Source organism: Saccopteryx bilineata, chromosome 10 (genome assembly GCF_036850765.1).
Source record: "Saccopteryx bilineata isolate mSacBil1 chromosome 10, mSacBil1_pri_phased_curated, whole genome shotgun sequence".
NCBI lineage: Eukaryota > Metazoa > Chordata > Mammalia > Chiroptera > Emballonuridae > Saccopteryx > Saccopteryx bilineata.
This window is the reverse complement of record NC_089499.1, coordinates 7,777,837-7,791,124: the sequence shown is the minus strand read 5'-3', so window position 1 is coordinate 7,791,124 and position 13,288 is coordinate 7,777,837. Positions and strand designations below refer to the sequence as shown.

The following is a 13,288-nucleotide window of genomic DNA, read 5'->3' as shown; positions in this document are numbered from 1 at the left end:
GACAAACCTTCTATGGAGATGTATCTGGCAAGAGCCATCAAAATGGCAAAGGCATACCCTCACCAGCCTGGCACTCCTGCCTCGGTAAGTGACTGGACAGTTGTACCTGGCCATGCCGGGCTGGTGCCTATGGAAGGTCACTCGGTATTATCTGCAACAGCAAAACCTGCAACACCGTCCGTGTCCCTCAGGAAAGCTCTGGGTGAGTAAAGGAAGGTACATCCTGACGACGGAACAGTGTAAAAGACAATGAGAAAGCTCTCACGTGTTGAGAATGAACTATTACCACAGAGGAAGAAAGCAAGGGATATGAAGCCACCTTCATGTAAAAGAGAAGGGCTCTCGTGTGTGTGTCTGTGTTGTGCACACAGCCGCCTGACCGGACACTCGAGACCAGGAGCACTGGCTGCCTCTGGGAGAGGATCTGGCGGCCAGGGGCAAGAAGGAAGGGAAACTTTCCCGTGCACACCCTGTTGTACCTTTTAAATTTTGTGCCATGTGAATGTTTTCCCGCATTGAAAAGGTAAAATTAAAAAAAAAAAAAAAGAAAAGAGCCGAGCTTCCCGGCCTAAGCAGCAGCCCCCCCCCCTCCAGGTCAGCCTGTGTGCTCGCACCCCGCCCCGGGCCCACTCTGGCTCTCAGCCTTCCTGGCCGCCTGGTCCCCCCTGGGAGCAGTCACAGCTGAAGCACCTCTGTGTTCCCTGGAGCACCCACACCTCATCTGGTGCCGAGTGGAAAGTCACTGCAGGTCTGTTTACCAGGCTAAACTAGACCTTTGGAGCAGGTAAGTCATCTTTGGGGGAAAGACGGGCTTTTTTCCGAATGTTGCTTTACAAAACGGACCAATGATCAGGACAGGAAAAAAATGTTTCTCTAAGCATCAAAATTAGCCAAATAAGCCGGAGGAATTTTCAAGTTAACAGTACTGAAAAAAGGAAGAAATTTCAGTTCATGAATAAGAAAACCGATTTTGCCTGACTAGGTGGTAGCACAGTGGATATAGAGCGTTGGACTGGGATGCGGAGGACCCAGGTTCGAGACCCCGAGGTTGCCAGCTTGAGCGCGGCTCATCTGGTTTGAGCAAGGCTCACCAGCTTAGACCCAAGGTCACTGGCTCAAGCAAGGGGTTACTTGGTCTGCTGAAGGCCCACGGTCAAGGCACATATGAGAAAGCAATCAATGATCAACTAAGGTGTCGCAACGAAAAACTGATGATTGATGCTTCTCATCTCTCTCCTATCCTGTCTGTCTGTCCCTATCCATCCCTCTCTCTGACTCTCTTGTCTCTGTAAAAAAAACAACAAAAAACAAAAAACCGATTTCAGAGAATCTGAAGCCTGAGAACACATATTTGCAAGAGAGTAATCAGAATACCTGTTGAGATGGCACAGTGACACCTAGAGTGATGGGGGACCAAACGACACGAACTGGTTGTGAAGGCCATCACAAAGAGCCATGTACATGAACATCAACAAATACTAAAGGTTTTCTCTCACAACAGCAGCTACCTACAATCTTTCTTTTAGATTTTCTTTTGTGAGGTCCTGGCAGGTTAGCTCAGTGAGTTAGAGCATCGTTCCAAAATGACAAGGTTGCAGGTTCAATCCTTGGTCAGGGTACACAAGGGAAGCAACCGATGATGAATGTATGACTGAGTAGAACAATAAAGTCATGCTTCCCTTCCCCCTCCCATCTCTCCTCATCCTCTATCTCTCTAAAAATCAAGTAAAAATTTTAGTTAAACTTATTTTATGATTTGAGAGAGAAAGAAAGGGAAGAGGGATAGGAGGAGAGGGGGAGAAGGGGGAGGGGGGAACATGGAATTGTTGTTCCGCTTATTTATGATTTTTTTTTTTTGTATTTTTCCAAAGTTGGAAACGGGGAGGCAATCAGACTCCTGCATGCGACCGACCGGGATCTACCCGGCATGCCCACTAGAGGCGATGCTCTGCCCATCCAGAGCGTTGTTCTGCTGCAACCAGAGCCATTCTAGCGCCTGAGGCAGAGGCCACAGAGTCATCCTCAGCGCCCGGCCAACTTTGCTCCAATGGAGCATTGGCTGTGGGAAGGGAAGAGAGAGAGAGAGAGGAAGGAGGGGGGAAGGGTGGAGAAGCAGATGGGTGCTTCTCCTGTGTGCCCTGGCCGGGAATCGAACCCAGGACTCCTGCACGCCAGGCCAACATTCTACCACTGAGCCAACCGGCCAGGGCCTCACTGGATGATTCTTGTGTCTGACCTGGACATTGTATTGGGATGATGCTCTAACCAACTGAGCTACCCGGCCAGGGCCCCAGCTACCTAAATTCTTATCCTCTCTTGTTCTGGTCAGGAATGACTAACAAAGGGACTGAACTGACCTCTGCTATCATCATGGGCAAAGAAACTGGTTAAAAGCTAGAAACAACCCAGGAGCCCAATCGGGCAATCCCTGCTATTTCACAAGACCAGACCTTTGGCCCAGGGGGGAAGGTGCCCTTAGCCTCGGTCCCAGCAGGTGCAGACAGGAGCATGGCCGGGAACGGCCTCCTGCTCCCAGCCACACAGGGGCACATCCAGGCCACACAGGACGGAGGCCTCTTGCCTGGTTTGCTGAGTGTGGTCTGCTGAGAGCACCAGGGTTCTGGGTGGTTTACACCACAGTGGAGGTGTGATGAGTCTCTATTTTATTATCTCAAGAGCTTTTAATACAAATGCCGCAGGAAGATGGTGCCATTCCAAACACAAAATGTGCAACAGCAGTTTGTGAGCGGAAAGAAGAGCCCAGAGATGCAGTTCACCTGGGCCCTCTTCCTCGGAGCTGGGAAATGGGAGCCGCACACACAATGAGGCTGGGCCCTTCCCTCAGACAGAAACGGACTCAAAATGGATCAAAGACCAAATAATAGCTAAAACTATACACTCTTAAGGGAAAATGGGAAACCTTCATGGTATTGGATTTGAGGATTTCTCAAAAGCATAGGCAACAACAGAAAAGGTAGACAAATTGGACTTAATAAAAATTAATATTTTTATGCAAAGGAAGCTATCAACAGCGTGGACAACCCACAGAATGAGAACAAATATTTGTGAGTCGTATATCTAATAAGGTATTAATATCCAGAAAATATACATGTTTTAAATTTTTTCCATTGATTTAAAAAAGGGGGAGGGAGGGAAGAGAAAGGGGGAGGGGGGAGAGGAAGGGGAGAAGAAGAGAGAGGGAGAAAGAGGGAAGGAGAGGGAGAGAGGGGGAGAGAGGGGGAGAGAGGAGGAGAGGGGGAGGAGGGGGAGAGAGGGGAGAGGGGAAGAGAAGGGGGTAGAGGGGGAGAGAGTGGAGAAAGGGGGAGAGAGGGAGAGAGAGCAGGAGAGAAGGAGAAAGGGGGAGAGAGGGGGAGAGAGGGGGAGAGAGAGGGAGAGAGAGCAGGAGAGAAGGAGAAAGGGGGAGAGAGGGGGAGAGAGGGGGAGAGAGAGGGAGAGAGAGCAGGAGAGAAGGAGAAAGGGGGAGAGAGGGAGAGAGAGCAGAAGAGAAGGAGAAAGGGGGAGAGAGGGGGAGAGAGGGGGAGAGAGAGGGAGAGAGAGCAGGAGAGAAGGAGAAAGGGGGAGAGAGGGGGAGAGAGAGGGAGAGAGAGCAGGAGAGAAGGAGAAAGGGGGAGAGAGAGAAGCATCAATTTGTGCCACTCAGGTGTGCACTCACTGGTTGCTTCTCATATGAGCACTGATGGGGATAGAAAGCATGACCTCAGGGAGCCAGGACGACACTGTCCATGGAGCCACCAGCCAGCGCCAATATCCAGAATCTATGAAAAACTCCTACAACTTAGCAACAAAAACAGAGACAACCTGATTCAAAGGACTTGAAAGACATTTCTCTAAAGAAGATCTACAAATGGACACCAGCACATGGAAAGATTCTCAACATCACCAGCCATCATGGAACTATACGTCAAAACACAGTGAAATACCGTTCCACACCCACTGAGGGTGGCTTTATTAAAAAATAAACACAAGTAAACAAATGGAAAATAGCAAGTGCTGGACCCGACCAGGTACACAGTGGACAGAGCATCAACCTGGGATGCTGAGGACGCAGGTTCAAAACCCTGAGGTCGCTGGCTTGAGCGCAGGCTCACCAGCTGGAAAGCAGGGTCACTGGGGGATTGAGCGTGGGATTATAGGCATGACCCCATGGTCACTGGCTTGAGGCCAAAGATCGCTGGCTTGAGCCAGGGGTCACTCACTCTGCTGGAGCCCCCCAGTGAGGGTACATATGAGAAAGCGATGAATGAACAACTAAGGTCTGCAACTGTAAATTGATGGTTTTCATCTCTCTACCTTTGGTGTGTGTGTGTCTCTCGGAAGGAAGGGAGGGAGGGGGGAAAGGAAAGGAGAGAGGGAGAGAAAGAAAGAGAGAGAGAGAGAAGAAGAGAGAGAGAGAGAAAGGAAGGAAGGAAGGAAAAGGAAAAGGAAAAGGAAAGGAAAATAACAAGTGTTGGCAAGAATGTGAAGAACTGGGAGCACATGTGCATCCCTGGGGAAATGTAAAATGATGCAGCCACTACGGAAAATTGTTTAATGGTTCCTCAAAAATTAAACATAGACTTACCATGTGATCCAGCAATTCCTCTCCTAAGTATATACTCAAAGAATTCAAAGTAGACATTCGAATAGCTTTCTGTATATCCGTATTTATAACAGCATTATTCACAAGTGGCAAGAGATAGGAACTGCCCAAATATTCACTGGCAGATGAAGACATAAACAAAATGTAGATATACATACAATAGGATATTATTTAGCCTGAAAAAGCAATGAAATTGACAAACGCTACAACATGGATGAACACTGAAAACATGACATTGAGTGAAATAAGCCAGTCACAACAGGACAGATGTAGCATGATTCCAGTCAGACGAGAGGCTAGAAGAGGAAAATTCAGAGGGAGACAGAAGTTGCATGGTGGTGGCCAGGGTCTGGGGAGTTGCTGTCTGGGGCACGGAGTTCCAGTTTTGCAAGTAGGTTTACGGCTGCATTGTGACACTCTTTTGAGTTAATTAAACTACTGTAATAATCATAATCTGCATGTCTTTTTCCATACAAGCAACTGTAAACCTACTTTTGCCCATACCTGTACTCTAGACAAAATCAAAACAGTTGCTCAGAAGAGACATGGCCATCCCAGACCCTGAACCTGAAGAAAATTTCTAATTGGCCTCACAGGTTTTCTTGGGGACTTTTTATCTAGATCTCAATGCAAGCTGATGAGACCCTGCAAGAGAGAGAGTTCAGTAAAAAACTAACTTGGGGCCCTGGCCAGTTGGCTCGGTGGCAGAGCATCGGCCTGGCGTGCAGAAGTCCCGGGTTCGATTCCCAGCCAGGGTACACAGGAGAGGCGCCCATCTGCTTCTCCACCCCTCCCCCTCTCCTTCCTCTCTCTCTCTCCTCCCCTCCCGCAGCGAGGCTCCATTGGAGCAAAGATGGCCTGGGCGCTGGGGATGGCTCCTTGGCCTCTGCCCAGGCGCTGAAGTGGCTCTGGTCGTGGTGGAGCCACGCCCCAAAGGGGCAGAGCATCGCCCCCTGGTGGGCAGAGCGTCACCCCCTGGTAAGCGTGCCGGGTGGATCCTGGTCGGGTACATGCGGGAGTCTGTCTGACTGTCTCTCCCCGTTTCCAGCTTCAGAAAAATACAAAAAAAAAAAAAAAAAAAAAAAAAAGGGGGGGAAAAAAAAACTAACTTGGAAGAGGGGCCAGAGTTAGGCTGCTTCCTAATAATCCAAAAGCAGAACACTGCCTGGAACGGTGCGCTGAAATGGCTTCCGGCACAGAACCCGGGATGTCCCGTCTCACAGTTAAGCTCGGGATAGCTTTTAGAAGGTAAAGAATTCAAGATTATTCTCCTTGCCTGACTGGTGGTGGCACAGTGAACAGAGCATCAGCCTGGGACTCTGAGGTCCCAGGTTCGAAACCCCAAGGCCACTGGCTTGAGCACAAGATCATCAAAATGATCCCATGGCCTGACCTGTGGTGGCGCAGTGGATAAAGCGTCGACCTGGAAATGCTGAGGTCGCCGGTTCGAAACCCTGGGCTTGCCTGGTCAAGGCACATATGGGAGTTGATGCTTCCAGCTCCTCCCCCCTTCTGTCTCTCTCTCCTCTCTCTCCCTCTCTGTCTCTCTCCTCTCTAAAAATGAATAAATAAAATAAAAAAAAAATTAAAAAAAAAAAATGATCCCATGGTCACTGGCTTGAGCCCAAGATTGCTGGCTTGCACCCAAGGTCACTGGTTCAGCTTGAGCTACCCCCACCCCCGGTCAAGGCACATATGAGAAGCAATCAATGAAGAACTAAAATGACACAACTATGAGTTGATGCTTCTCTCCCCCTCCCCCCAAAAAAGATTATTCTCCTGGACAAGACTATGATATGTAACATTCTCTGTTGTCTGTAAAGGCAGGTCTTGATGTTCCTGTAACTGGGGTGACAAAGGTGACTGAATGGACTCAGGTCTGAAAGAAAGAACCCAATCACCCCATGCAGATGAGTACAAACATGAGCTGGTAGAGGAAAGAAGGGCTGAGTAGGCCAGCTTAGGGCAGATCGTGAGAGTGGGAAGCAACGGAGGAATGTCACAGAAGAGAGAGACTGTGATTGGAGACTTCCTGAGTGACAGCAGTCCTCTGAAAGGCAAAACCCAGCCCACAGCCAAATACTGCATGTTAGGTTGGACAGGCTGCTCAAAGGAGAAAGTTACTGAAAAACATAAAAATAAATGAGATTTTATATTTAAAAAAAATTGTAGCCTGACCTCTGGTGGCACAGTGGATCAACCGTCGACCTGGAATGCTGAGGTCGCTGGTTCAAAACCCTGGGCTTGCCTGGTCAAGGCACATATGGGAGTTGATGCTTCCTGCTCCTCCCCCCTTCTTTCTCTCTCTCTGTCTTATTCTCTAAAATGAATAAATAAATAAAAAATAATTTTTAAAAAATTGTAGAATAGCCTGACCAGGCGGTGGCACAGTGGATAGAGCGTCGAACTGGGATGCCGAGGACCCAGGTTTGAGACCCCGAGGTTGCCAGCTTGAGTGCGGGCTCATCTGATTTGAGCAAAAGCTCACCAGCTTCAACCCAAGGTCACTGGCTCGAGCAAGGGGTTACTTGGTCTGCTGAAGGCCCACGGTCAAGGCACACATGAGAAAGCAATCAATGATCAACTAAGGTGTTGCAATGCACAACGAAAAACTAATGATGCTTCTCATCTCTCTCCGTTCCTGTCTGTCCCTATCTATACCTCTCTCTGTCTCTGTAATGAAAATAAAAAAAATTGTAGAATAGTTCACATGAAAAGATGGTCACAGTCCTGGCCAGTCCGCTCAGTGGCTAGAGCATCGGCCCAGCATACAGACATCCAGGTTCAATTCGCAGTCAGGGTACACATGGAATCGACCGTCTGCTTCTCTTCCCCTCCCTCTCCCCCTTCTCTCTCTCTTTCCCTCTCACAGACAGTGGCTTGATTGGTTTGAGCATTGGCCTCAGGTGCTAAAAATAGCTGGCATCAGCCCCAGACGGGCTGCTGGGTGGATCTCAGTTGGAATGCATGTGGTAGTCAGTCTATCTCCCTCTCACTTAAAAGAAAAAGGAAAAGAAAAAAGATCACAAAATAACATAGAAAATGGATACAAAAGAGCATGATCCCAATATAGAGAGAAGGATCAGACAACTTAACTCTGTGTGTGTATGTGTGCGTGCGCACCTATTAATGTTTCTTCAACATAGATGACTTGTATTAAAAACAACAACAACAACAGGCCCTGGCCGGTTGGCTCAGCGGTAGAGCGTCGGCCTAGCGTGCGGAGGACCCGGGTTCGATTCCTGGCCAGGGCACACAGGAGAAGCGCCCATTTGCTTCTCCACCCCTCCGCCGCGCTTTCCTCTCTGTCTCTCTCTTCCCCTCCCGCAGCCAAGGCTCCATTGGAGCAAAGATGGCCCGGGCGCTGGGGATGGCTCTGTGGCCTCTGCCTCAGGCGCTAGAGTGGCTCTGGTCGCAATATGGCGACGCCCAGGATGGGCAGAGCATCGCCCCCTGGTGGGCAGAGCATCGCCCCTGGTGGGCGTGCCGGGTGGATCCCGGTCGGGCGCATGCGGGAGTCTGTCTGACTGTCTCTCCCTGTTTCCAGCTTCAGAAAAATGGAAAAAAAAACAACAACAACAACAATAAAAAACCTAATCCCTGAAGAAATTTAGAAATATGAGATTGCAGGAAAAGAGTAGAAATCACACTATAATTGAAAATGCAATCTTGCCCTGGCCAGGGAGTTCAGAGCATCAATCCTGATATGACAAAGTTGCAGGTTTGATCCCAGTTAGGGCCCATACATGAATCAACCAATTAATGCATGAATGAGTGGAATCAATGTTTCCACTCATTTATGTTTTAGGGCTTTATATTTCTCTTGCTCACATGAGCACACTCTCTCTAAAACCAGTAAATAAAATGTTAAAATAATACAATTTCATCATAACCTCACCTAAAAATAAGGAAAAAACTGACTAAAAACCCACAGCCTGCTATGTACTTGGCAAAACAATACTCTAAGAATGACTAGTGCTATTCAGCATGAAACATTAAATAGTGGCATCATGCTCTGGTTTTAGGTGCATCTGTACGGAACCCTGGCTCTCAAAGTATGGTTCCCGGGGCCAGCAGCGGCAACACCTGGTAATTTGCCTGAAATTCAAATTCTGGGGCCAACCGGACTTACAGAATTGCGACTCTGGAGGTGGGGTTAAAACAAGTCCTCGGGGTGATTTTTTTTTTTTTTTTTTTTTTTTTTTTTACAGGGACAGAGAGTCAGAGAGAGGGATAGTAGATAGGGACAGACAGACAGGAACAGAGAGAGATGAGAAGCATCAATCATCAGGTTTTCGTTTGGACACCTTAGTTGTTCACTGATTGCTTTCTCACATGTGCCTTGACTGTGGGCCTTCAGCAGACTGAGTAATCCCTTGCTCAAGCTGGTGACCTTGGGTCCAAGCTGGTAAATTTTTGCTTAAGCCAGATGAGCCCGTGCTCAAGCTGGCGACCTCGGGGTCTTGAACCTGGGTCCTCCGCATCCCAGTCCAATGCTCTATCCACTGTGCCACTGCCTGGTCAGGCCTCCGGGTGATTTTTTAATGCTAAGGTTTAAGAACCACTAGTATAATTATAGTATAATTATATTACTAGTATAAGTAATAATGCCTCACTTAGATAAAAAAAATATCTTGTCTAGAAAATAAATGTATTTCTTGCTCAAAACCCACTGTTATTTTAACCTAAACCCTGAATAAATACTAATCTATTCAATTATGAAATGACAAGCTGGAAGATGATAAAGCTATTTTCTAAATTAGCTAGAATTTTGGAACAACTCATTGTGAGATAATGTGCCAACCACTACAGTGGGATAAACTGAAGAAAATCAAATCCAGTTTGTAAAAAGTGATAAGGCGCCTGACCAGGCGGTGGCGCAGTGGATAGAACCTCAGACTGGGATGCAGAGAACCCAGGTTCTAGACCCCGAGGTTGCCAGCTTGAGCGTGGGCTCATCTGGTTAGAGCAAAAAGCCCACCAGCTTGAACCCAAGGTCGCTAGCTCCAGTAAGGGGTTACTCGGTCTGCTGAAGGTCCGCGGTCAAGGCACATGTGAGAAAGCAATCAATGAACAACTAAGGTGTTGCAATGTGCAACGAAAAACTAATGATTGATGCTTCTCATCTCTCTCCGTTCCTGTCTTTCTGTACCTGTCTATCCCTCTCTCTAACTCACTCTCTGTAAAAAAATAAACAAATAAAAAAATTTTAAAAAAAAGTGATAGGGCTACAACGTAAGTAATTGTAATTTCAATATTTAGATGATTTTAAAATACTCTAAAGTTGGGGAACAGCACAAATATCACTATTACAACTGCCATATTTGTGTGAACTGATTATTTTAGTTTCACTGGCTTCTAACTGAAATTAACATGTTTCAGAAAGAAGAGGTCCAACAAAATTTAACTTCCAAAGGGCTTCAGATCACACACTGTAGCTTCAAACTTAAGATCAGTGCTTCTTTGAGACACAGACTGTTCAGATATCCTCATTCACACTCATGACTGCAATGTTAAAATAATTTAAACTGGTTATAAATATGAAACACCATTCTCTCTGATTATGTGAAATGACACTGACCTTCTCTAGACTTCCAGGTCAGGAACAAATGATTAGTATAATGCTTCACATAATTTAAGCTTTTATTTTTTCAATGTTTATTTTGTTGATTTTAGACAGAGACAGGAAGGGGAAGAGAGACACACACACACACACACATATAAAAAACATAGCTCTGTTCCTGTATGTGCCCTGACTGGGGATCGAACCAACAATCTCTGTGCTTAGGGATGACCCTCTAACCAACCAAACTACCAAGCCAGGGCCATAATTTATGCTCTTTTTTTTTAATTTATGCTTTTAAAAAATATGAAATATCCAATAAACCAGTGGTTTACAAATGTTTTTGGTTATGAATCCCCAACAGCAAAAATTTGAGTATATATCTCCAATATATGTATAATATGTTTATATATAAATGATAGGTACGTATATTACTGTGATACTACATATGTACGTTATAAAATATGTAATAAAAATTCAGTAAGGCTGATATAAACGTGAAGATAGTTCTTTTTCCTGAGACCCATGTTCACTCTTGATGCTTGACACACACACACATACACACACACCTGCCCGCTTTGGACTCCACTGCAAAGCTTACGTGTGGCCCAGCAAGGGCGCGAGCATCCCCAGGCAGTGCTCCTAACCACTCAAGTGGAAGCAGTCAAAAGCGGTAGCCAAACTGCTGTCTCCTTCCTGCTCAGTTCCACCACCTCCGACTCAAGTCTGTGACGCTGCCTTCCTCCTTCACCTCATCACCCGCCAGTGGACAGTGGTGAGGACTATGACGCCAGCAGGTGCAAACAGTTTAAGAGCACTGACTCTGTTGTCAGACAAACTTGGGTCTACGCCCCGATTTACCAGGTGACCCAGGGCCAGTCAGATAACGTCTCTAAAACTCATCAGTAAAGGGAGTGATAACTGTATCATCTCACTGGGTTATTATGATTGAGATAAGCGATTATTAGAGCACCCAGCACAGTATAACACAAGTGCTCAATAAATATTTTACCTACAACTATCGTTTCGGGTGGCAAAAGAAGTCACCTGGACTTTGTTTCATCGGCCAACGCAGGGAAGAAGGAGGTTAGAGTAGGAGTAGCTCAGGTGGTAGTCAGGCAGGCCTGGTTTGAAGGCCTGAGCTATCAACTTACAAGCTGGGTAACGCCGGGAAACCAGTTTCTCTCTGAGGGGCAGCTTCGCATCTGATCATGCGTGGCGATACCAACCATTATACGATGCACCTGTCAGAGCCAGTAAGCAAACAGCACATAAACCTAAGTGTCATCATTCAGGGTGTCTGGGCCCATTCACATGGAGGGCTAGACACGAGGAGGGTAAGCCTCCTTAAAGTCTACCCCGAACGTTAAGAAATGCGTGTGTACTGAACCCACAAGTGCGGTTTGTTTCCCAACGGACAGTGCATTTGCTCACACACGACCTCAGGCAATTCACAACCTTTATGCCTCCATTTTCTAGTCATAAACTTGGAGTAGACGTTTTTACCCATCGTCCAACAGTACACTAGATGACTTGGGGGGGGTCCCCTAAGCCAGAGATTACAACAAAGAGAGGTACTGTTTTTGCCACAACGAAACAGAGAACTCTCAAACATCAGACTGACTCCTGAGACCTAATTCTTTCCATTTCAAGCTATGACCCAAAGAATGAATAAGGACATATTTTTATACATATTTAGTACTTTTTACATTGTGTGCCCTCCCTGTAGGAGTGCTGCAAATGTGTAGCACGCTTCAAACCTAAATTGTATTGACTGACATACAATTTTTAAAAAGTACGGGTCGTCAACTGGGCATCACTCTCAGAAACAGCTAAAAGGTATTCAGCGCTAAGACGACACACCTGTCCCCGGCTCCCTTGTAAGAGCTTCCATCGTCAGCACGGTATCCTGAGAGGACAGCACATCATCGAGGACGCTGCACAACCCAACTCCACGAAACGTTTGGTTAGACGGGAGAAAACCCACACAGGCTAACATCATTCTACACCCTCTGTACAAGCATTATTACAAAATCTCCGGAAAGGGTTTAGTCACACGCAGCGCTGTCACCACACAAGGTAGGGCAGGAGGTGGGCGACCGAGGGGAAACTCCAGCCCGAACCCCCTCCGCCCAGCAGCATGCCCACCTGTACGCCTTTCCGCGATGCAAACAGGCTGGACCCAGAGCTCTCAGCAGCTAATGCTGTCGTGACGCTATAATCCTGTGTGGCACACAGAGGTACTAAGCCCACCTAGAAGTCAACAGGCCACGCTAGCGAGCCGAGTGTGGGTTTCAGCAACACAGAAAACGAGAAACCAAGCTAAACCCACCCAAGCTACGTGGTGTCTCTCAATCAGATCTTCCAGAAGAGGTGGGAGTGAGCAGCGTGCTCTCCCCCGCACTCCGGAAAGCCCGGACAGCCCCAAAGGCAGGTTCTAGAACCGACAGCTTCCCCGGGGCCGGCGGGGCCAGGGGCGCAGCAGCGAGACCCCCCTCCCGGCGGCGGTCACCTGGGGCCGGAGGGGGGGGGGCGGACGGGGGCCGCGGCGGGCCGGCCCCGCTCCAGGCTGCGGTCTCCCCGCCTGGGCGGCGCAGCTGCTGGACAGCGCCCACGCCCGCGCCCGAGGCACCTCCCATCCCGGGGCTCCCGGGGCCGCGCGGCGGAAGGCCCGAGCCGGGGCCCGCGAGCAGGCGCCGTGGGGACGCGCGCGGTGGTACCTGTGGCGGCAGCTGCTCCCCGGCGGCGGCGGCAGTACCGAGGGCGGGGCGCGGCGCGGCGTGCGCGCTCCCGGATCGCGGTCCGGTGCGTGGCGCCCGCCCTCTCTTTCTCTCTCCCGGCCGCCAGACGGCCGCGCAGCTCTCCGCCCCTTCACCTCTCACCTCCTACCTTTCCCCTCCCGCCCCGCCGCCGCCGCCCGCCGCACGTGTTCCCAGAGGCGCGAGCATGCGCAGTCGAGCTCCGTCCGCAGCTCCCGCCCGCCCCCTGGCGGACGCCGGCCGCCCAACCGGCAGGAAGGAAGAAGTGCGGAGCGGAGGACCGCATCCAGGGCTTTTGACACCGGTTCCGGAGAGTTAGCAACAACGTGCACAAGATGCCCGTGATCTGTTCAGCAAAAAATGAAG

At 48.7% G+C, this 13,288-nt stretch overlaps 1 protein-coding gene across 2 annotated transcripts in view; it reads right to left on the bottom strand.

Annotated features, from left to right (window-relative positions):
* The window catches only part of SCAP (SREBF chaperone), a 51,201-nt gene extending 38,154 nt beyond the window's left edge, over nt 1-13,047 (bottom strand). For both annotated transcript variants that reach the window (XM_066244559.1, XM_066244560.1), the window contains exon 1: nt 12,884-13,047. The gene's annotated coding sequence lies outside the window, so the exon portion shown is untranslated. The remainder of the gene's footprint in view (nt 1-12,883) is intronic.
* Between the last annotated feature and the right edge of the window lie 241 nt (nt 13,048-13,288).